This window comes from Pristiophorus japonicus, chromosome 13, assembly GCF_044704955.1.
Source record: "Pristiophorus japonicus isolate sPriJap1 chromosome 13, sPriJap1.hap1, whole genome shotgun sequence".
Taxonomy (NCBI): domain Eukaryota; kingdom Metazoa; phylum Chordata; class Chondrichthyes; family Pristiophoridae; genus Pristiophorus; species Pristiophorus japonicus.
Window position 1 is genome coordinate 64,493,718 of NC_091989.1, and position 23,579 is coordinate 64,517,296.

The following is a 23,579-nucleotide window of genomic DNA, read 5'->3' on the forward strand; positions in this document are numbered from 1 at the left end:
TTGGCAGTGCAACCAATTATCATTTATTATGAAATGTTAAAAACGGCAATAAATAAAGTTATCCCAGCATCTGCTCTGACTACGCCACCTTCCACACTAGTGCCTCATGTTTTCCATTTTCCTCAACCAAGGATTCCCCTCTGCCATGGTTAACATTGCCCTCGACCGTGTCCGTTCTATTTCCCACACCTCTGTTCTCACCCCTTCCCCATCCCTCTCAGAACCACGACAGGGTTCCCTTTGTCCTCACCTTTCACCCCACCAGCCTCCACGTTCAACAGATCACCCGTCGCCATCTCCAGCGTGTTCCCACCACCAATCGTATCTTCCCCTCCCCTCTCAGCATTCCGAAGGGACCGCTCCCCCCGCAACACCCTTCCGCAGTCATCCCCTCCCCTTCCCAGGGCATCTTCCTGTGCAAGTGCAGGAGATGCAACATCTGCCCTTTTACCACCTCCCTTCCCACTGTCCAGGGCCCCAAATACTCCTTCCAGGTCAAACAACAGTTTAGTTGTACTTTCAATTTAGTATACTGTATTTGCTGCTCACGATGTGGTCTCCTCTACATTGGGGAGACCAAATGCAGATTGGGTGACCGCTGTGTGGAACACCTCCGTTCAGTCCGTAAGCATGACACCGAGCTTCCGGTCGACTGTCACTTTAATTCCCTGCTCCACTCCCACTCTGACCTCTCCATCCTCGGCCTCCAACACGCAAACTTGAGAAACAGCACCTCTTTCGTTCAGGCACTTTACAGCCTTCTGGACTCGACGGAGTTCAACAATTTCAGACCATAACCTCTGCCCACATTTTGCTCCCTTTCCTCTTTTTTAAACCCCAGCCCCTGATCTTATGTATTTTTTTTTCTCTCTCTCCCATGGAAGCTGGTAATTATTCTGCCATTCACACCCTATCTAGAATAATCACGTTCTAGCTTCTGCCATTACCATCTCAAGTCAGTCCATCATTCCTTTTGTCTCAAATTTCTCCTGTCTTCCACCCTATCACAGACCTTCCCTTTTTGTTCTGTCCTCCCCTCCCCCTTTCAGTGCTTCTTTAAAAATCTGTTCATTTCGAGCATTTGCCAGTTTTGATGAAGGGTCATCGACCTGAAACATTAACTCTCTTTCTCTCCACAGATACTGCCTGACCTGCTGAGATTTCAGCAATTTCTGTTTTTATTTCAGATTCCAGCATCTGCAGTATTTTGCTTTTGAATAAATTAAGTTTAACTTTTTTTTTTGTTGGAGCTGAATAGTTGAGCAGGAATTCTATGTTTATAATTTACATGGGAAAATCATTGATTTCATATTTTGTATTGATGGGGAAAACCTCTCTACCTTTCCTGCTCAATTTTGCAAGTTAGAGAATGGCATAGCTGGTTAACTATATAAAAGGATATATCATAACCAAAGAATTTGCTGAGAATTTATTTTTGTTTATCCTGTTTCACCTCTTGGAAAATAATTTGTTTAGTTTGCTTGGCTTTGTCTTTCCACATGTTCTGAACCAATCTAAACATTGTTTCAACTGATAAAGCTATCAAACAACAAATAGGAAGATGATTTGTGGAATGTATTGTGGGTTAGTTGATTGGAATGTACTCGGTAAGATTTAGACACCCTATTGTGGTTTCTGTTTTTGTGTTGCCTTATTATCTTTTTTTTTCTGCCTTCAAAAGAAAGGTGCACACTTCTACAGCAAGACCTTGTATGTAATACTCGAGAAAACATGTCTTGCAAGCCTTCCAATTTTGTATCCATTGGTTGATATGTTGTCAATCTATGACGAGGTTTAATTTAGTTGCGTTAAATTGCTTTTCATAGAATGGCTACAGTGCGGAAGGAGGCCGTTGAGCCCTTGCCGACTCTCTGCAAGAGCACCTCAGCTAGTCCCACTCTCCCACCCTTTCCTCGTAGCCCTGCAATTTTTTTCTTTCAGGTACTTATCCAACTCCCTTTTGAAACCCTTGATTGAGTCTGCCTCCACCACCCTGTCAGGCAGGCAGTGCATTCCAGATCCTAACCACTCGCTGTGTGTACTAAAAAAAATCAAAAAAAATTCTCGTGTCACTTTTGGTTCTTTTGCCAATCACCTTAAATCTGTGTCCCCTGGTTCTTGACCCTTCTGCTAATGGGATAGTTTTTCTCTCTCTACTCTGTCCAGGCCCCTCATGATTTTCAACACCTCCTTCAAATCTCCCCTCCATCTTCGCTGCTCGAAGGAGAGCAACCCCAGCTTCTCCAGTCTGTCAACGTAACTGAAGTTCCTCATCCCTGGAATCATTCTCATAAATCTATTCTGAAATCACTTCAAGGCCTTCACATCCTTCCTGAAGTACGGTGCCCAGAATTGGACACAATACTCCAGTCGAGGCCGAACCAGTGTTTTATACAGGTTTATCATTTCCATGCATTTGAACTCTATACTTCTAATTCATAAAGCCCAGGATTCCGTAAGCTTTTTTAACTGCTTTCTCAACCTGCCCTGCCACCTTCAACGATTTGTACATGTGCTCCCCCACGCCTCTCTATTGATGCACCCCCTTTAGGATTGTACCCTTTAGTTTATATTTGCTCTCCTCATTCTTTCAACAGAAATGTATCACTTTACACTTTTCTGTGTTAAATTTCATCTGCCACGTGTCCGCTCATTCCACCAAACCTGTCTTCGGTCCTTTTGAAGATCATCACTATCCTCCTCACTGTTCACTATACTTCCAAGTTTTGTATCATCTGCAAATTTTGAAATTGTGCCCTGTACACCCACATCCAAGTCATTAATATATATCAAGTAAAGCAGTGATCCTAGGACTGACCCCTGGGGAACACCACTCTATACCTTCCTCCATTCTTAAAAAAAAACAACCGTTCACCCTTATTGTTCCCTGTCACTTAGCCAATTTCGTATCCATGCTGCCACTGTCCCTTTTATTTCATGGGCATCAACTTTGCTGGCAAGCCTATTATGTGACACTTTGTCAAGTGCCCTTCATAAATCCATGTACGCTACGTCACCTGCAGTGCCCTCATCAACCTCTGTTACCTCATTTTTTTTAAAAACTCGATCAAGTTGGTTAAACATGATTTGCCTTTAACAAATCTCTGCTGGCTTTCCTTAATTAATCCACACTTGTCCAAGTGACTTAATTTTGTCCCTGAGTATTGTTTCTAAAAGCTTCCCCACTACTGAGGTTAAACTGACCAGCCTATAGTTGCTGTGTTTATCTTTACACCATTTTTGAACAAGGGTGTAACGTGCAATTCTCCAGTCCTCTGACACCACCCCTGTTTCTAAGGATTGGAAGATTATGGCCAGTACCTCTGATTTCCTCCTTCACTTCCCTCTGTCCTGGGATCTGGTCCTGGTGACTTACAGTACAGCCAACCTTTCTAGTACCTTGTCTTTATTAATTCTAATCCCATCCAGTATCTCCTCTACCTCTTCCTTTACTAGGTCTATGGCAGTATCTTCTTCCTTGGATGCAAAGTACTCAAATTTAGTACCTGAGCCATACCATTTGCCTCCATGCATAGGTCTCCTTTTTGGTCCTTAATCGGCCCCACCCCTCCTCTTACTACTCATTTACTATTTAGAAGCCTAGAGAAGACTTTTGGATTACTTTTTTTTTATTTTTACCTTTTTGTAAAAATGCTTGTGGGTGTGGCTTGAACTATTACATAAATTGCCTTGAGAAGCCACTGTTTTGTAGTGATTTATTTTTACAACTGAATAGCTTTAATGAACATTACGAGTCACAGAAGTACTAGCGGACAGACCCAGATATAAAGAAAGCTTGATTTCTCACCTGAAAGAATATGGTATTTACATTTATACATGGGAAGAAACTATTGAAGACAGCAAACTGGCGATCTGCATGGATGTAAACAGCAAGAGGAAAAAATGTCAGTCTGCTGTGACTGCACCATCAACTGGGATGTCTTTTGTGTGACAGTTTTGTGGTAAAATGTCTCTAGGATTGGTTTACAAAGCCATCTAAAGGCTCACGTAGGCCAATCTTAAAGCTCAAGTTTTTTAATCCTGTAAAAGCTGTTTTTTGCATTTTTAGTAGATACAATATGGACCATAAATGTAACTGAACTACAAAAGATTTGTTTGTCACTTATTTTTCCTATGGTGCCATCATTGGCTATGGCTCAAAGTCTGTACCAAGTAAATGCCAGCGTCTTGGATCTACAGCAGTTGCTTTTAGGAGCACTCCCTGAAATTATTTATGCATCTCATTGTGACAGTGCCACAGAAATGCTTCTTGAATCAGATAAGCTGGAGTATTGGGCTTATAAAAAAGAGCCTATTGTGTTCTAATCAGTTAGAAAATCAGAGGTGAGGTATTGCAGTCCTTATGGCTAACTGGATTGTCAGTAACATTGTAACTTATAAATTTTGGCTCAACTAATTATTAAAAATACTGATCGGACAGCTTACCAAGGTTGCCACTTTGTAACTGCTCCATAAGTTGACAAGCCAGGCTAGGAATTAAATTGGCCAAAAATTCATAGGAAAACCTTAAATCCTGCAACCACATAAAGGTAAATGGTCAAACAAGTTGTTTGAAAACGAGATTTGTCCAAATTACATTTGGGGAAGCTACAGACACTGCTCAAAAACAGGACTGTTCTGGTCACATCAACCAAAATATGGCCTGGATTTACTTTTAGTGGAGTTGAGCAGCGATCTCTGATCAGTTGGAAGTATTAAACACAGTTATTAGAGAAATTAGTTAATTTTGAAAGTACTTATCAAATGATAGTGTCTCTTTAAAAAGATCAAACTAAAAAGAAACCTAATGCTCACTTGGATTAGTGGGCAAATGTATTGCCTGGTGTGGTATTGAACCATTGCACAGAAGCTCCCAGATTTGATGATCTATGCTGATTGCAGCCAGAGCAACAAGTAGTTCCAGCAATATAGGGAGAGGAGTAAATGTGATTATTGTACTCTAGGAAGTTCTAAAAACCATGATTATCCATATGGCTTGCCTCGCAATATCTGAAGACGCATAGATTTCCTCCAACTAAATATTGGACAGAAAGCCATTGTCTTTGGATCCCTGCCACAAACTCCCTCGTACTGGCATCTGCCTGAGGCTGAACCAGACTGTTCGCAACCTTGGTGTCATATCTGACTCCAAAATGAGCTTCTGAGCACATATCCACACCATCACTAAGACCGCCTAGTTCCACCTTAGGAACATTGTTCGACTGCCCTGCCTCAGCTCATCTGCTGAAACCTTCATCCGTGCCTGTGTTATTCTAGACTTGACTATTCCGGCGTACTCCTGCCTGCCTCCCATGTTCTACCCTCCGTAAACTTGAGGTCACCCAAAACTCGGCTGCCCGTGTCCTAACTCGCACCAAGTCCTGTTCACCCAACGTCCCTGTGCTCACTGACCTACATTGGCTCCCGCTTAAGCAATGCCTTGATTTTAAAATTCTCATCCTTGTTTGCAAATCCCTCCATGGCCTCATCCCTCCCCATCTCTGTAATCTCCTCCAGGCCCAATACCCTCCAAGATATTTGTACTGCTCAAATTCTGGCCTCTTGAGCATCCCTGATTTTAATCGCTTCACCATTGGCAGCTGTGCCTTCAGCTGGCAAGGCCCTAAGCTCTGGTATTCCCTCCCTAAGATTATCCTCCTCTCCTTTAAGATGCTCCTTCAAACCTACCTCTGACCAAGCTTTTGGTCATTGCCCTAATATCTCCTCGTGGCCTGGTGTCAAATGTTGTTTGATTACATTCCTGTAAATGCCTTGGGACATTTTATGATAAAGGTGCTATATAAATGCAAGTTGTTGACATCAGGTGACTGTTAAAGATTCCATGGTACAATTCAAAGAATGCAAGATCATCTCCCGGTGCCCGAGCAAGCATTGGTCCCATTACTAACACTGCCAAAAACACATGAATTGGTCATTTGTCACGCTGCTGTTTGTGGGATCTTGCTGTGTGAGAAAAAATTACTGTTGCATTTACCTACTTCAAAAAGTAATTTATAAGTTGTGAAGTGCATTTAGGATATTTTGAGATGATAAATCAGTATAAAAAGCATGTTATTTCTTTTTCTCCTGAGTCTTGGGGTGTAAGCTGTGGCCTCAGTGGGTAGCATTCTCACTTCTGAGTCAAGTCATGGGTTCAAGTCCCACTCCAGAGACTTGAGCACAAAATCTAGGCTGACACTCCAGTGCAGTGCTAGGAGTGTGGCACTGTCGGAAGTGCCATCTTTTGGATGAGAAATTAAGCCAAGGCCACGTCTGCCCCCTCTGGTGGATGTAAAAGATCCCATGGCACTATTTTGAAGAGCAGGGGAGTTCTCCCTGGTGTCCTGGATAATATTTATCCCTCAACCAATATCGGTAAAATTAATTTTCTGGTCATTATCTCATTGCTGTTTGTGGGACTTTAATGTGTGTAAATTGGTTGCAAAACACTTTGGGACATCCTGAGGTTGTGAAAGGCGCTATATAAATCAATTTTTTTTCCTATTCATTTTAAGAGCTGTCTCGATCTACCTCTGATCCAAGTCTACAATTTGTTGTGATCCCTTTTCATTTGAGGTTGTATTACATATTTAAAAATTTCTCATCTATGGCTGGCAATAGAATTGCATTAAATGTTGACGGGCTTTGGGACATGAAGTGATGCAAGGTGTAAATGCAAGTTCATTCTCCTAACTGAATGTCAGAATGTATAATAGTTGGATCAGAGATCTGTGTTTACTACTTACCCACAGAGAATGGTCTCACAAACAGCAAGGACCAATTCATCTGTTTTGGTAGTGTGTATAATGGGATTCGTGTTCACTGGGAGAACTCCCTGCTTTTCTTTGAATAGTACCAGGGGAGCTTTAAAAGCCACCTGAATCAAATCAATCGGGGTGCCTATAATTCCACATAACCTTGGGATAAAATTCAAAAAAAATTGCATGGTCAAATATTTGTCTTTTGAAAAAGAAAATCTCTTGCAAGCACGGCAATATTTTTTGTACCTCGCAAGCTATTGCTCCCTCTCTACACATTTGAAGACATCTCCTCCCCCTCCCCCATCCCGGACATTAGATCAATGAGTTTAAAATGGTAACATTGCTGCTAGGTGAAGGAGTGCTGTGTGTTTGACCTGAGGTTCAGTTGACATTGTGCCAATACAAAAATGGATTTCTGGTTATTTGGAGAAACCTAGTCACTTGATTTTCTTTAAAATGGGAGTGAGGTCTGAATCTGGATCAGTCCCTCTCAGAAGCACAGTTCACAATGGATTTAGAAACACCATCCAGCTCTCACTTGAGTTGGAAAAATAGCTGCTCAATGCAAACCAGTTTATTAAGGTAAGTATTTAAATTATGTTTCATAATTGAGGAACTTGATACGTATTTACATTGACAGAGGGGCTACAAGGTAATGAATGCTGATGGCAACTGGGCAAATAGATTGGTGATAAATTTTGCAATCTGTTAATTATACTATTGGATCTTCCATTGCATTGCTCACAGGTACTTTGAGACCTAGAATGTGATCCCACAGCATCCTAAATGGCATGCTTACTGGATCAGTAGATCACATTGTTGACAGAAATTTACAGCACGGAAGGAGGCCATTTTGGCCCATCGTGTCTGCGCCGGCCAAATGGCCTACCAGAAATGAGGTTAAGAACAATTTCTCCTGTTACTAAGATGAAAGATACCAGGCTTCATAGATATAATTCTTGTCATACTATTGACCTACCACTTTGCAAAACATGCTGAAGATGCACGTAACTGCGTTTTTCCTTCCACAAAATCTCATGAGTTATTTACATTATACAAAATATTTTGTTGCCTTTTCTCCCACTTTGGATTTTAAGTCATAAAAACAGAAAATGTTAAAAATACTCAGCAGGTCAGGCAGCATCTGTAAAGAGAGAAAGAGTTAGCGTTTCAGGTCGATGACCCTTTGTCAGAACCGGAAAATACAGTTCTGACAAAAGGTCATTAACCTGAATCGTTAACTCTCTCTCTCTCTCTCTGCAGATGCTGCCTTACCTGCATTGTCTGTTTTTATTTCAGATTTTCAGCATCTGCAGTATTTTGCTTTTGGATTTTATGTATTTGCTTAAGATGCACGTTTTTTTTTTCTTTCCTCATGCTCCAAAACTTTCCTTTTTAATTATTTACATACTTTCTCTCTCCGTGTTGAAGCTGTCATTGGAGGCGGATGGACCAATAGGCACTTTTCATACTGTTGAGTCTCCAATCAACTAGGACTTTGAACCAGTGATGATTAGTCATGGTCCAGACCTGGCTGGCTGACTGTAACCGCAGTGTCCGGACACAGCATCAAAGTGCCTTAATATATGGATGTGTTTATTTGTACTAACTGAAAGGCATCCGTTTCTCTGATTGGCTCTCCATTATCACATGATCTATTGCTGATTGGTCCCCTTGGAGGATAAGCCACACCCTAAAGTTCCTCTGGAATGTATAACTGGAACAGCCCAGCCCAAGTTCTGATTGACCAATTTGTAATTCGATCCATTTTGACTTCAGAAGCCACAGAGGCTAGATCTCCGCAAAAGCCAAGTTCCAGCTGAAGTCACTTACCCCAGCGCAAATGCATCCCTCCCCAGCTGAAGTCCCTTACCCCAGCGCAAGACCTTATCGTTCTCTCCCTGCCCCCCACTTCCCTCCGTAGTTGGGGCATTGTGTGCAGATTGTTAACATGTTTATTGGGTATAAAGTGAATAGTGACAGTATCGTGACTTCTGGATTTCATCCACCCCAACAATGTCCCTTGTAACACACGCACTGAGCTTGCACACACCAGGAGGTAGGAAGAATGTGATCCTTTTTCCAAGTTCCCCCTCTCCTGTGTCTCTTCCCCCACCCAACTGTGCGCTCTCTCCTCCCCCAGTGCTCGCTCGCTCTCTCCCTGCTTGGGGCTCGGCTGCTCGGGCCTCGGGGCTGCTTCTGGATGGATTGAGCACAACATGGTGTTTTGGCTCAGGCGAGGGGGCGGGGTGGGGTGGGGTTGGGTTGGGAGAGGAAGACGCATGCGCAGAAAAGGGTTAATGGGAATTGTGCTGGGGGGAGGGGGGGGGGCGGAGTCGGTGATATTTGACCTAACTCTCGCATCTGTGCACACGTCAGCAGACGCATGCGCAGGAGGGAGACTTAGTACAAATACTTACTCCGTTAATATATCCAATTCTGGCCCTGGCTGGGACATCGGTTCGTATCATCGACACCTTATCCAAAATAACCTAGCTCAAAATTTCTATTTAATAGCTGAAAGTGTGTAAAGCATTCACCCCAACCTCACCTCATCACCACCACCCCAGTGCTCAAGGTTTATTATTCATAATGTGGCAAAAGTTGTCATGGTGCAGTTCCACAAAAGCAAAGCAAAAACTACAACACCCATGATCTATCCCTTTCATACACAAGCTATCCACAGGAGCTAGAAATGCCCAGTATACAAGGCTTTTAAACTCTGGGGACTGGAGTGGAAGGACAAGTTGATGAATTTATTTCTATAAATTTTGCTATGGAGTACCAAAGCTAAGAGGTAAAGTTAAACCTATACAAATTATTAGCTAAGTTGTAGTTAGAATATTGTGTCCAGTTCTGAACATCTTCAGGAAAGAATAAAGGCCATGGAGAGGGTGTGAATAGATTCATTCAGATAAAGAGAAGCTTTAGTTATGAGAAGTGAGAGAATCTGGGTTATTTCATTAGAACAAAGAAGAGTTGGAAATTATGAGAGCCTTTGACCAGATAAATTGGGGAAAAAACAATTTCCACTGGTTGGTAAGTCAGTAATTCGAGGGTATAAATTTTAGATGGTGAAAACAATGAAGGAAGAAGTTCAGAGAATTTTTATAGAGGGTTGTTTGGACCTGGAACGGCCTACCAGAAATAGTATGAAAGCAGAAACCATAATGGCCTTTGAAAGGAAAGTAGATAAATATTTGAAAATGAAGGGAAAAAAAATAAAGCGGCATGGGACTGGGGCTAAGTGTTTTCACAGGTGTGATGGGCTAATTGGCCACCATCTATACTATAAAATTCCATGATTGTGTGCGTCAGAGCTCAGGTTCCAGAGAGGCAGGATTGTGTAGTGGAACCTTTTGTTCTTGCAGTGAATTTTAATGGTTAAGCAACACCTCAATTTAAAAATTCTCATCCTTGTGTTCAAACCCCTCCATGACCTCATCCCTCCCTCTCTCTCTGCAATCTCTTCCAGCCCCACAACCCGCCAAGATATCTGCGCTGCTCCAAGGCTGGCCTCTTGCGCATCCCCAATTTTAGTCACTCCACCATTGATGACCGTGCCTTCCGCTGCCAAGACCCTAAGCCCTGGAATTCTCTCCTTCAACCTCTCCATCTCCCTTTCCTCCTTGACGCTTTTTGAAACTTACCTCTTTGACCAAACATTTGGCCACTTGTCCTAATATATCCTTATGTGGCACAGTGTCAAATTTTGTTTGATAATGCTCCTTTGGAGCGCCTTGGGAAATTAAAGGCGCTATATAAATATAATTTTAATGGATAATTAATTTTAATGCAAAATTACTTATCTTTTTTAATCTATGTGCTAAATGTTAATGCATCTTCATATTTAGAAATTAAGATGGTGACTGGAATCATTTTGAAAATAATTGAGCACTGTGATAAGAGACCAATTCCAGTGTTTGAATTGGTTACTTTTCTGTGGGATACTACTTTTCCTGATCTGTATTTCAATGCATTCCTTATTTGAGGCAAACGATGACATTTGCATTTTGTCCACTATGGACAGATTTATTTGACATCGTATTCATTTAAAATGTGACACTGCACACATGGAAGGATGCTTACTTGAACTGAACAAAGCATATCGTGTGTAGATTTTAAAATGTTATTTTTAGGGGAAGAAAGTCTGAGACCCAGCATTAAATATTTGTGGATAGGGTGAGGACCTTTGAGACGATGATCACTTGATTATTTGAGGTGTAGTAAATTAACCTCCTTTTGCCATTTTAATCCAATCTTAATTTTACATATTTTTAAATTTCACTCATTAAATATCAGTTCCAGTTATTATATTTAGGTGCTAATAAAGCAGTTCATTTTTCAGTGAGATGGATTTCATGTCAAGACAAAAGCTTTATTTAATTTTATGTACAGTAATTGAATGGTCCTGGTAGCCTGAGCCAAAGGTTTTACAGGGAAATGCTCTGTGGAAATTTGTTGGCTTATATGCAATCAAACCAAAACGTGAAAGACACAAAACTATGAAACATTTGTTGTTGAGCGATTACCGCAAGTAAGACATTATTGCGGCAGCTGTTCAACAGAAAGCATGTCTTTATATTGGACTCTGGTTGCTATTGTATGACTTAAATCTGGTACCACTCAATGCTACCCAGAGGGTGTGAGAAACTGGTTTGGATTGCCACAAAGAATGAAGCATGTTGATTGGCTCATCTGAGCCAATCGGAAAATACTACTACGTCACACACATTGCACTTCATTATCGCAAAAAAATTCAATTTGTAAACCAAGAAAGAACCAATCACCTCCCTCCAAAAAGTAGAATTGTAGAAATTTCAGCACAGAAGGAGATCAGTTAGCCCAGGGTGTCGGTATTCAAATAGTTCCGCAGTTCCCTCAAAAGCCACTTGTGGTACAGTGTTCCTTGTTCCAATAACCCTCTGTGAGGGGGAGAAAATCACAAGGTCCCACAAATGAGATAAATGACTAGATTTGTTTTCGTGATGTTAGTTGAGGTACAAATATTGTCAAGAACTCCCCTGCTTTACTTCGAATGCTGCCATGGGACCTTGTACATCCACCTATGACAGCAGCTTCAGTTTAAGAAGATTCTATCCTACAAAGAGATTTATTTCACAAAGAGATTTATTTCACAAACAGTAAAAGGCCATTTGTTTTATACTATTTTTATAGAGCCACCCCACTTACCATAATAATTCAAAACTACATTTTATATTTACCTTGTGTTTTTTAAATGTTCTTATATAATCACCCTTCCAGCTAGTTAATGTTAGTTTAGCTTTCTCATAGCTTCGCTCTCAATGGTAGGATGGAAACTTTATTTAGCAACTATCGCTTTTTTATGTTCAGATTCTGATTTTGAGTGTCTAATCTTAGGACGAACGACAGCACTTAGTTTCCTCTTGGCCGTGACAGGTTCCAGAGTTGAATTTTAAGCACATTAACTGATTATATAGGGCAATGGGAACTGGGCCTTATGTAATTGTGTCATCATCATCATCGTAGGCAGTCCCTCGAAATCCAGGAAGATTTACTTCCACTCTAAAAGTAAGTTCTCAGGTGGGAATTACAGTCTCTGTCACAGGTGGGACAGACATCGTTGCAGGAAAGGGTGGGTGAGACAGGTTTACCGCACGCTCCTTCCGTTGCCTGCACTTGTTTTCTGTACACTCTCGGCGATGAGACTCGAGGTGCTCAGCGCCCTCCTGGATACTCTTCCTCCACTTTGGGTAGTCTTGGGCTAGGGCCTCCCAGGTGTCGGTGGGGATGTTGCATTTTATCAAGGAGGCTTTGAGGGTGTCCTTTCAATGTTTCCTCTGCCCACTTGGGGCTCGCTTGCTGTGTAGGAGTTCTGAGTAGAGAGCTCGCTTTGGGAGTCGTGTCGGGCAGGCGGACGATGTGGCCCGCCCAACGGAGCTAGTCGAGGAAAAAAAAATCAATGTGATTGTGTAGGACAATGAGAGCTGTGCCCTGTATGCTTATATTGGACAATGAGAGGCAGTTCCATGTGATTCGATAGGGCACCAAGAGCTGGGTCCTATATAATTATAGGGCAGCGAGAGCTGGGTCCTATATAATTATAGGGCAGCGAGAGCTGGGTCCTATATAATTATAGGGCAGCGAGAGCTGGGTCCTATGGGCTGGGTTTTCCTTTTAAATTGGCCCCGCCCGATCCTTAGCGGTGTTCCGGCGGTTGCGTCTTTTTCAGCCGTTAGTGCGTGCTCCCGCGGTTTTCGGGTGCTCCATGTCGGCGGCGGCGAAGCGGTACAGGAGCGGAGTGCAGCGGGGGGTTTGCGGCAGAGGAGGCCGATCGACTCGGGAATATTCGGCTCCCAAGTTGTGCGCACTCGCACGCGCGGCTGTGAAGCTCCACCCTCCCCCCCCCCCCCCGCGAGGCCAGAGATCGTTGTGTGTGTGGTTGTGGGGGGGGGGGGGGGGGAGGGGGAGCTTGATGAGGGGGGCGAGTGAGATTGTTGGGGGGAGGAGAGATCGCTGTGAGCGCGGGGGGCGGAAGTGAGATCGCTGTGAGGGGGGGGGGGAAGTGAGATCGCTGTGAGGGGGGGGGGAAGTGAGATCGCTGTAAGGGGGGGGGAAGTGAGATCGCTGTGAGGGGGGGGGGGGAAGTGAGATCGCTGTGAGGGGGGGGGAAGTGAGATCGCTGTGAGGGGGGGGGAAGTGAGATCGCTGTGAGGGGGGGGGGGGAAGTGAGATCGCTGTGAGGGGGGGGGAAGTGAGATCGCTGTAAGGGGGGGGGAAGTGAGATCGCTGTGAGGGGGGGGGGGAAGTGAGATCGCTGTAAGGGGGGGGGAAGTGAGATCGCTGTGAGGGGGGGGGAAGTGAGATCGCTGTGAGGGGGGGGGAAGTGAGATCGCTGTGAGGGGGGGGGGAAGTGAGATCGCTGTGAGGGGGGGGGGAAGTGAGATCGCTGTAAGGGGGGGGGAAGTGAGATCGCTGTGAGGGGGGGGGGGAGTGAGATTGCTGTGAGGGAGGGGGGGGAGTGAGATTGCTGTGAGGGAGGGGGGAGAGTGAGATTGCTGTGAGGGAGGGGGGAGAGTGAGATCGCTGTGAGGGGGGTGGGGAGAGTGAGATCGCTGTAAGGGGGGGGGAGTGAGATTGCTGTGAGGGAGGGGGGAGAGTGAGATTGCTGTGAGGGAGGGGGGAGAGTGAGATTGCTGTGAGGGGGGGGGAGAGTGAGATCGCTGTGAGGGGGGTGGGGAGAGTGAGATCGCTGTAAGGGGGGGAAGTGAGATCGCTGTGAGGGGGGTGGGGAGAGAGATCGCTGTGAGGGGAGGGGGGGAGAGTGAGATCGCTGTGAGGGGAGTGGGGGGGGGGGGAAGTGAGATCGCTGTGAGGGGGTGGGGAGAGAGATCGCTGTGAGGGGAGGGGGGGGGGGAGAGTGAGATCGCTGTGAGGGGAGCGGGGGGGGAAGTGAGATCGCTGTGAGGAGGGGGAGAGTGAGATCGCTGTGAGGGGAGGGGGAGAGTGAGATCGCTGTGGGCAGGGGGCAGGGGAGAAGAGTGAGATCGCTGTGTGGGGGTGAGACAGACTGGGAGATGAGATAGACGGGGTGAGGAGAGACTGGATGGGAGGGGCGGGAGTGTGGGAGAGAGAGACTGGGGGGAGGGGGAAGAGAAGAGACTGGGGAGAGCGGAGACTGGGGGGAGTGGGGAAGAGATGAGACTGGGAGTGGTGAGAAACTGGGAAGGGTGGGAGAAAGTTGGGGCCAGGGGGGCAGACTGGGTTGCGAGAGAGACTGGGGGGTGAGTGAGACTAGTTGAGAGAGACTAAAGGAATAAATAAGGCTTTTTTTAGACCATTTATATTATTGCCTAACACTAGAGAATACTACAATCCATTTAAAATACATCAAACTGTGGAGAACTATAAAGATCTGTGTAATATCAAACAAACCTGTCAGATCTGTGTCCGTACAGCCCATTTAAGATCCAGTAAGACCTTTTTTCAGGACGGTATTACAGTCCGGTGGTAAACGGATCTTAATGATGAACCTTCCATTTTGGGCGGACAGTATTGGATATTGTCCGGCGGTAATGACTGTGGAATTTACCGCCGGGCGGTAAATGTGTTTTTTGCGACGAAACTTGTATTTCTGGCCAGTAAATGGGCGGTTTGAGAGGTAACTCTAGCCCTATATGTTTATATAGGACAGTGAGAATCATAGAATTATAGAAATTTATAGCACGGAAGGAGACTACTTCAGCCATCATGTCCACGCCGGCTGACAGAGCTACCCAGCCTAATCCCACTTTCTAGCTCTTGGTCCGTAGCCCTGTATTCATCAAGAACCATACTCATGTCTTCTGCCTCCACACATAGGTTACTAATTCTATGCCAGTTAATATTAGGGATGTTGAAATCCCCTACTATTACTGCCCTATAGTTTTTTCACTTCTCAGAAATTTGCCTACACATTTGCTGTTTAGTCTCCCTCTGACAGTTTGGGGGTGTATAGAACACTCTATGGTTATATAGGGCAGTGAGTGCTGCGTTCTATATGATTTATGTAGGACAGTCTGTGGCCTGTTGAAAGCTTGTGTGATGTAATTGCCTCCTGTTTCTTCACAGTGGCAGTCTAAGCCCACGATAAAGAATATCTGTGAACCAGGGGAAGGAGAAATTCTGTTTCAGTTACAACATTATTCCTTGTAAGGTCTCTTAATTCAACCTTTATCATTTCTTTCAAAATGACCTAAAGTTGTTTAAATCGACTGCATATAAAATATTTGCAAGAACCATTGTGCTGGAGAATGAGAAATCTGAGGCAGTGACTTGCTGCTATCATTGATTCAACAATTCTTGTCAGCTCATCAGCAAGCCAGGCATTTACTGTTGGAGCAAAGCAACCTTGACAGAGTTTTCAGGAGCTTTACTCCATAGTTAAAAGACCGTGGATTGCCTTTTTTCAGCTTTGCCGGAGCTCTGGTGTGAGGACTGAAAGCCTTGCTCTGTGGTTCTTCTGTCACGCACAGACTGATGTGCATCGCTCCCGACAGCCATAAATGTTTAATCATTGCAGACACCATAGCACAGATGCTGTCTTTCTCTTAAGTCCAGGAGCCTGAGGAGAAACGCCTTCACTCTGATAGGTCACCCATAAGAGCTACAAGCATCTATTATGAAGGACTGCACGCGCAGTAGAAAGCTGCAAGACGTCAAAACATCAGCATGTTATTCATTTTTGATTCCTCTTTTTTTTTTATATGAGCACAACATTTTTTTTTAGACTTTATTATTTCACATTCAAATGTTGGCCCCAATGACATTCCTGTTGATTCAGGGAGATATTTGTTCTAAAATTGCAATTGTGGCATTTATCATGCTAAAATCTTGTTCATTCAGCAAAATTCGGATTAAGTTGACCTATGTCTAATGGTCAAAGAGGGAGATTCATATTGAAAATGATTGACGTGACCAGTTGCTTAGGAGCCTCTGTACAGCAACCAGCACGCAATTTTAATACAGTTGGAAAGACATGTTCCTGATTGACATTTCGAAGGTTGTGATCTTTCCATTCTAAATAATTGAGGACTCCTTGGCAGCATTTTGTGCTGTTATTAAAAGCACCATTAACCCCACTTAAAAGTCTGCTTTTGTTTTTAAAACGTCCTGTTTTTGTTGATTAAACTGTTCTGCTACCAGAATTGCATGTGCACACAATCCAATTGCTGGACAGATTTATAAACTTCCAGCGCAATTATTTAACGCTAGATGGTAACAGATGAAAAGGCAGAGGATATGGATTTTGTGTTATTTATAAATACACTTTCTTGACTGCTGCGTGTTGGCTGTGATCTGTATTTTAAAAAACTATGGAGTCGAAATTCCGTTTCTATCACCACCGGCTGGAGGCGGCTCACCGGCGGCAAAGTCCTGCCGTCGGTGGCAAACGGCATCCACGCCTCTGGAGAAATTCAGTTGGGTCTTTGGGAGAGGCAGCAAGAAGTAACGCTGCACCCTCTAACGCCACCCTTGTGGTGAAGTCATCCAGCGTGCACCGCCCCCTTGTGGCCGCTCCCACGATATTCGGTCTCCACGGCAGCCTTCCCGGCAAGCCGGAATCGCCCAGAGAGCACGCTAAGTTTTAAAAAATTTATTTATGCCTGTTTTCATTAGTTGTAACAGTGGGGAAGTGTGTGTGTGGGTCGGAGAAATTTTAGATTTTTTTTCCCGTTTTTTCAACTAGGCGTTGCGAAATTCAGTTGGCCTCCTGAGCTCCCGCCCCATTGGCACTGAGGATGAGTGTGCAACGCCATTTGTTAGCGCTGCTATCTCATCTTTGGGCGTAAAAACTGAATTTGGCAGTTGGAGCCTGCGCCTAATGCCTGGTGGTAAAATCAGCACCCAGGCGGTGATACCGCCTCAAACGGAGTTGCCAAATTTTTACCCCGATAAATTAAAAAGAAGTGTTCGGGTGTCGATAATTGACATTTACCCTTCTGTAAGTCAAATTACTATACTGTACACCAGGCTACAGTGAAATATCCTGATCAGTTTTGCTGTTTCGCGTAGAATATATAATGTGAAAACTAAAATTGTTTAACTGCATTTTTATAACAAACCATAGTCCGTTGAGGTTAGGAATCATATGTAGTTACAGAATGAACTAATCAAAAGAAATTGAGATTTGTTTTGCAAATGTCAGATTTGAAAAGGCAGGGTGGATGTCGATTCAATACACAGGGATATATTTCTGTGAGTTATATAATTCCTCAGGGTTGTCATATAATTGAGCAGTTTCATTGGTGTCATCAACCAAACGGGCAAAATTGAGCCCGTTTCTAACCATCTCCTGAATCTCTGTTGGGTAACAGCCTTGAGATCATTCCCTTCTGTGAGACATTTTTTTTGTCATTAAGAATGTAAATGTGTTTTCAGTTCTGTATCTGGAAGCTGTGAGCACTAAGAAAGGTGTTCCGCACGTTTCCATGCAGTTGCTTCTTTGGGTGTGTTTTTGCACCTGTCCTGTTGGTGGATGGAAGCCCAGGCTTGTGGCTGCTGCTTTAAATTGTCTTTTTAGTCTCACCCAAATATCTGTGCTAAACCACAGCACAATTCAAAGTTCGACAGGCTACCACAATCATTACTCCAGGTTCAATCAGTGAAATTTGTTCTCGTGTGTATTCTACAAATATTGGTTTATCAGATCATAATAAAATTCACTTAACATTCCAAATCAATCGATACTGCATAGAGTCAAGAAACCTTTGTTTCTGATTCTTCTCTGATCCCCTTATAAACTATTTTTTAAGCTCCCATTCAGTACTTATTTAAGCCACCAGTTTATGAAAGTACAAGAGATTTCTCATTTCTAAATGGAATATGCCAAATTACTGGCACAAGTAATGGGCTTGCAACAGGGTAATTGATAGTGTAGTGAATTGTGTTTTTTAGTAGGCACTGGGTGATGTGAAGCAAAGTTGCATCACAGCAGTTGGATGCAGCTGTTTAATCTTATTTTATCGTAAAGCTGAGGAAGAGGAGGGGAAATTCCAAGTAACAGAAAAAAAAACACCATCATTATCGCTGTCAGATTAATTGGTGGAATGTTATTTAAAAAGCTGCCTGGTTTCATTGAACAAGCAGCTCCCCTGGCTAAGTTGCTTTACAGAATAAATTGCCACTGGTCGCACTCAATTTTAGACACTGCAGCTAAAGCAACAAAAAACCCACATCCGAATGTGCCAACTTCACCAGGACCTGTGCGTTCCGTGGGTGTGACCATTTGCAAAAAGATCTGTGAAGCTGAAGTAGTGCTAGTCCCTAAATATTTCAAAACTAATAACCGTACCAGTCGTATAGTGGGTTGGTTTCTGGATGCATTGCTGCATGGAGCGCAGAGCAGTCGATTTCTGGAGCTGACTGCCACACAACCAGTTCCCAATCTCAGCCAGACAGCTCAAGCACACTGAGAGGGGGAAGGGAGAGCATGGGTCACACTGGATACCCCCCCTCCCCCCTCACTGGGGGTAAGCTCACACTATTACTGTAGGGTTGAAGTGAAGCAGCATTGATTCACAGCAATGCTGCAGTTAGAGTAGGTATGGAGCCCGCATACAATGCCAGGACCCGACCTGTGATATATTCTCACCACATCACTGCGAAGCGCGCACACACACACACACACACAAGATGGCTGTTAACACAGAAACTGTTATTATGTGACTGTGCCACACGACCCTTTTATTATTTACATCAGTAGTTGCAGTACCACAGCAGTCCACTAGCGGGAGCGCTATCACAGGACTGACAAGAAATGGAGTAAGATGCCCTGGAGAAAGTGGTCTTGCTATGCATACTTTCAGGCCTTAACACCTGATTCGCAATCCAACTTTAGCGTCAGTGAGAAGCTGCGATGGCTTTGCGCTGTTGCTAAACTTGCAGATTATAAATGCACTGGTTACAAACGGACCTTTACTAAAGCCTAGGATCAAGCTCCTCCTTCACATACCGAATAATGGTCAGACTTCCTATTCTCTTTAACTGAGTTAATCCTTTTTGTTATCTCTATGTATCCTTTATGTTCACTTAATTGAGTCATAGAAACATAGAAAATAGGTGCAGGAGTAGGCCATTCGGCCCTTCTAGCCTGCACCACCATTCAATGAGTTCATGGCTGAACATGCAACTTCAGTACCCCATTCCTGCTTTCTCACCATACCCCTTGATCCCCCTAGTAGTAAGGACTTCATCTAACTCCTTTTTGAATATATTTAGTGAATTGGCCTCAACAACTTTCTGTGGTAGAGAATTCCACAGGTTCACCACTCTCTGGGTGAAGAAATTCCTCCTCATCTCGGTCCTAAATAGCTTACCCCTTATCCTTAGACTGTGACCCCTGGTTCTGGACTTCCCCAACATTGGGAACATTCTTCCTGCATCTAACCTGTCTAACCCCGTCAGAATTTTAAATGTTTCTATGAGGTCCCCTCTCATTCTTCTGAACTCCAGTGAATACAAGCCCAGTTGATCCAGTCTTTCTTGATAGGTCAGCCCCGCCATCCCGGGAATCAGTCTGGTGAACCTTCGCTGCACTCCCTCAATAGCAAGAATGTCCTTCCTCAGGTTAGGAGACCAAAACTGTACACAATACTCCAGGTGTGGCCTCACCAAGGCCCTGTACAACTGTAGCAACATCTCCCTGCCCCTGTACTGAAATCCCCTCGCTATGAAGGCCAACATGCCATTTGCTTTCTTAACCGCCTGCTGTACCTGCATGCCAACCTTCAATGACTGATGTACCATGACACCCAGGTCTCTTTGCACCTCCCCTTTTCCTAATCTGTCACCATTCAGATAATAGTCTGACTCTCTGTTTTTACCACCAAAGTGGATAACCTCACATTTATCCACATTATACTTCATCTGCCATGCATTTGCCCACTCACCGAACCTATCCAAGTCGCTCTGCAGCCTCATAGCATCCTCCTCGCAGCTCACACTGCCACCCAACTTAGTGTCATCGACAAATTTGGAGATACTACATTTAATCCCCTTGTCTAAATCATTAATGTACAGTGTAAACAGCTGGGGTCCCAGCACAGAACCTTGCGGTACCCCACTAGTCACTGCCTGCCATTCTGAAAAGTCCCCATTTACTCCTACTCTTTGCTTCCTGTCTGACAACCAGTTCTCAATCCATGTCAGCACACTACCCCCAATCCCATGTGCTTTAACTTTGCACATTAATCTCTTGTGTGGGACCTTGTCGAAAGCCTTCTGAAAGTCCAAATATACCACATCAACTGGTTCTCCCTTGTCCACTCTATTGAAAACATCCTCAAAAAATTCCAGAAGATTTGTCAAGCATGATTTCCCTTTCATAAATCCATGCTGACTTGGACCTATCATATCACCTCTTTCCAAATGCACTGCTATGACATCCTTAATAATTGATTCCATCATTTTACCCACTACCGATGTCAGGCTGACCGGTCTATAATTCCCTGTTTTCTCTCTCCCTCCTTTTTTAAAAAGTGGGGTTACATTGGCTACCCTCCACTCCATAGGAACTGATCCAGAGTCAATGGAATGTTGGAAAATGACTGTCAACGCATCCACTATTTCCAAGGCCACCTCCTTAAGTACTCTGGGATGCAGTCCATCAGGCCCTGGGGATTTATCGGCCTTTAATCCCATCAATTTCCCCAACACAATTTCCCGACTCATAACGATTTCCCTCAGTTCCTCCTCCTTACTAGACCCTCCGACCCCTTTTATATCCGGAAGGTTGTTTGTGTCCTCCTTAGTGAATACCGAACCAAAGTACTTGTTCAATTGGTCCACCATTTCTTTGTTCCCCGTTATGACTTCCCCTGATTCTGACTGCAGGGGACCTACGTTTGTCTTTACTAACCTTTTTCTCTTTACATATCTATAGAAACTTTTGCAATCCGTCTTAATGTTCCCTGCAAGCTTCTTCTCGTACTCCATTTTCTCTGCCCTAATCAAACCCTTTGTCCTCCTCTGCTGAGTTCTAAATTTCTCCCAGTCCCCGGGTTCGCTGCTATTTCTGGGCAATTTGTATGCCACTTCCTTGGCTTTAATACTATCCCTGATTTCCCTTGATAGCCATGGTTGAGCCACCTTCCCTTTTTTATTTTTACGCCAGACAGGAATGTACAATTGTTGTAGTTCATCCATGCGGTCTCTAAATGTCTGCAATTGCCCATCCACAGTCAACCCCTTCAGTATCATTCGCCAATCTACCCTAGCCAATTCACGCCTCATATCTTCAAAGTTACCCTTCTTTAAGTTCTGGACCATGGTCTCTGAATTAACTGTTTCATTCTCCATCCTAATGCAGAATTCCACCATATTATGGTCACTCTTCCCCAAGGGGCCTCGCACAACGAGATTGCTAATTAATCCTCTCTCATTACACAACACCCAGTCTAAGATGGCCTCCCCCCTAGTTGGTTCCTCGACATATTGGTCTAAAAAACCATCCCTTATGCACTCCAGGAAATCCTCCTCCACCGTATTGCTTCCAGTTTGGTTAGCCCAATCTATGTGCATATTAAAGTCACCCATTATAACTGCTGCACCTTTATTGCACGCACCCCTAATTTCATGTTTGATGCCCTCCCCAACATCACTACTACTGTTTGGAGGTCTGTACACAACTCCCACTAACGTTTTTGCCCTTTGGTGTTCTGCAGCTCTACCCATATAGATTCCACATCATCCAAGCTAATGTCCTTCCGAACTATTGCCTTAATTTCCTCCTTAACCAGCAATGCTACCCCACCTCCTTTTCCTTTTATTCTATCTTTCCTGAATGTTGAATATCCCTGGATGTTGAGTTCCCAGCCCTGATCATCCTGGAGCCACGTCTCCGTAATCCCAATCACATCATATTTGTTAACATCTATTTGCACAGTTAATTCATCCACCTTATTGCGGATACTCCTTGCATTAAGACACAAAGCCTTCAGGCTTGTTTTTTTAATACCCTTTGTCCTTTTAGAATTTTGCTGTACAATGGCCCTTTTTGTTCTTTGCCTTGGGTTTCTCTGCCCTCCACTTTTCCTCATCTCCTTTCTGTCTTTTGCTTTTGCCTCCTTTTGTTTCCCTCTGTCTAACCTGCATTGGTTCCCATCCCCCTGCCATATTAGTTTAACTCCTCCCCAACAGCACTCTGTCAGTTTTCAAAACAAACTCTAAACTTCTGCAAGTATTGCTTGAGGAGGTCGGAGAGGAACTTTATTGGTCCTGCGTTTTTCTGTTTTTTTGCCTCTCCCGGGAGATTAATGACCTGGCTGCGTGGGATGGAGGGCGGGAGGCAAGAAGTGTGTAGTTGCGATGCTCCGACCATCGTGTGTGTGGGGCAGGCTTGATGGGTCAGCTGTTTTTTTCCTGCCTGTTATTTTAGGATGTTCACCAGCACCATCACTTTTTGGATTACTGATAAATTTTAATTTAAAAAAAAAATTGCTTTCAACACCAAGAAACCCCAGACAATATTGTAAATAATGCCATTGAGGCCTTTTGTCAATTGTGGATCATTTCAGATAATGGCAATCTTTGGCGTTGCTAGTCTGTCAAATTGTCTGTAAATAATTGGCAAAGCTCTAATTTGTCAGTTCGTTAAAAACATTTATCGGATTATCATTAGTGGTGCATTTATACTGTGAGCTTTGAGTCGCTGCAACACAGTTCTGGCTTTGCACAGATACTGAACTTATTTAGCATAGATCAGATGTTGAGGCTTGAATTGACTCGGAAATGAAGCAGAGTGAAACTACTTCTGGTCAGGTCCTGACTCTGAATTCAGCCTGCATTTATACCATAACTGCAGTGCAAACATGAAGCAAACCATCTCACAGCAACACTGCCGGTGTAGTGTAAAAGCACCTTAAAATGCAGAGGGAACGTTTTATGATCAGACTATTGGAAAGAGAGTCTAAATAAAGAAAGACTTGCAGATATTTAGCACCTTTCACGACCACCGGACTAACCACTCAGAAGTTTTTAAAAAAGAACTTATTTAGCGCTCCAGGCTAAATTATTGAACACACAGCTCTCACCCTAGTACTCTTTTTTAATTAGTGGGTCTAATATAAGGATTTTAATAGGTTTACAGTCAATAAAGTACTTTTTGAAGTGTAGTCACTGTTGTAACGCAGGACACTGCAGTTCTGGTATAAATACAGACTGAATTCAGAGTCGGGACCTGACCAGACACTGGAATCCAGCAGAACAAAACTCCCTGCAAGAAACAGTCTCGCTCTGTTTTCGTTCTTGGTATTTGGCAAACTGGAAGGCGTAATTGTATATACTATACTTATACAA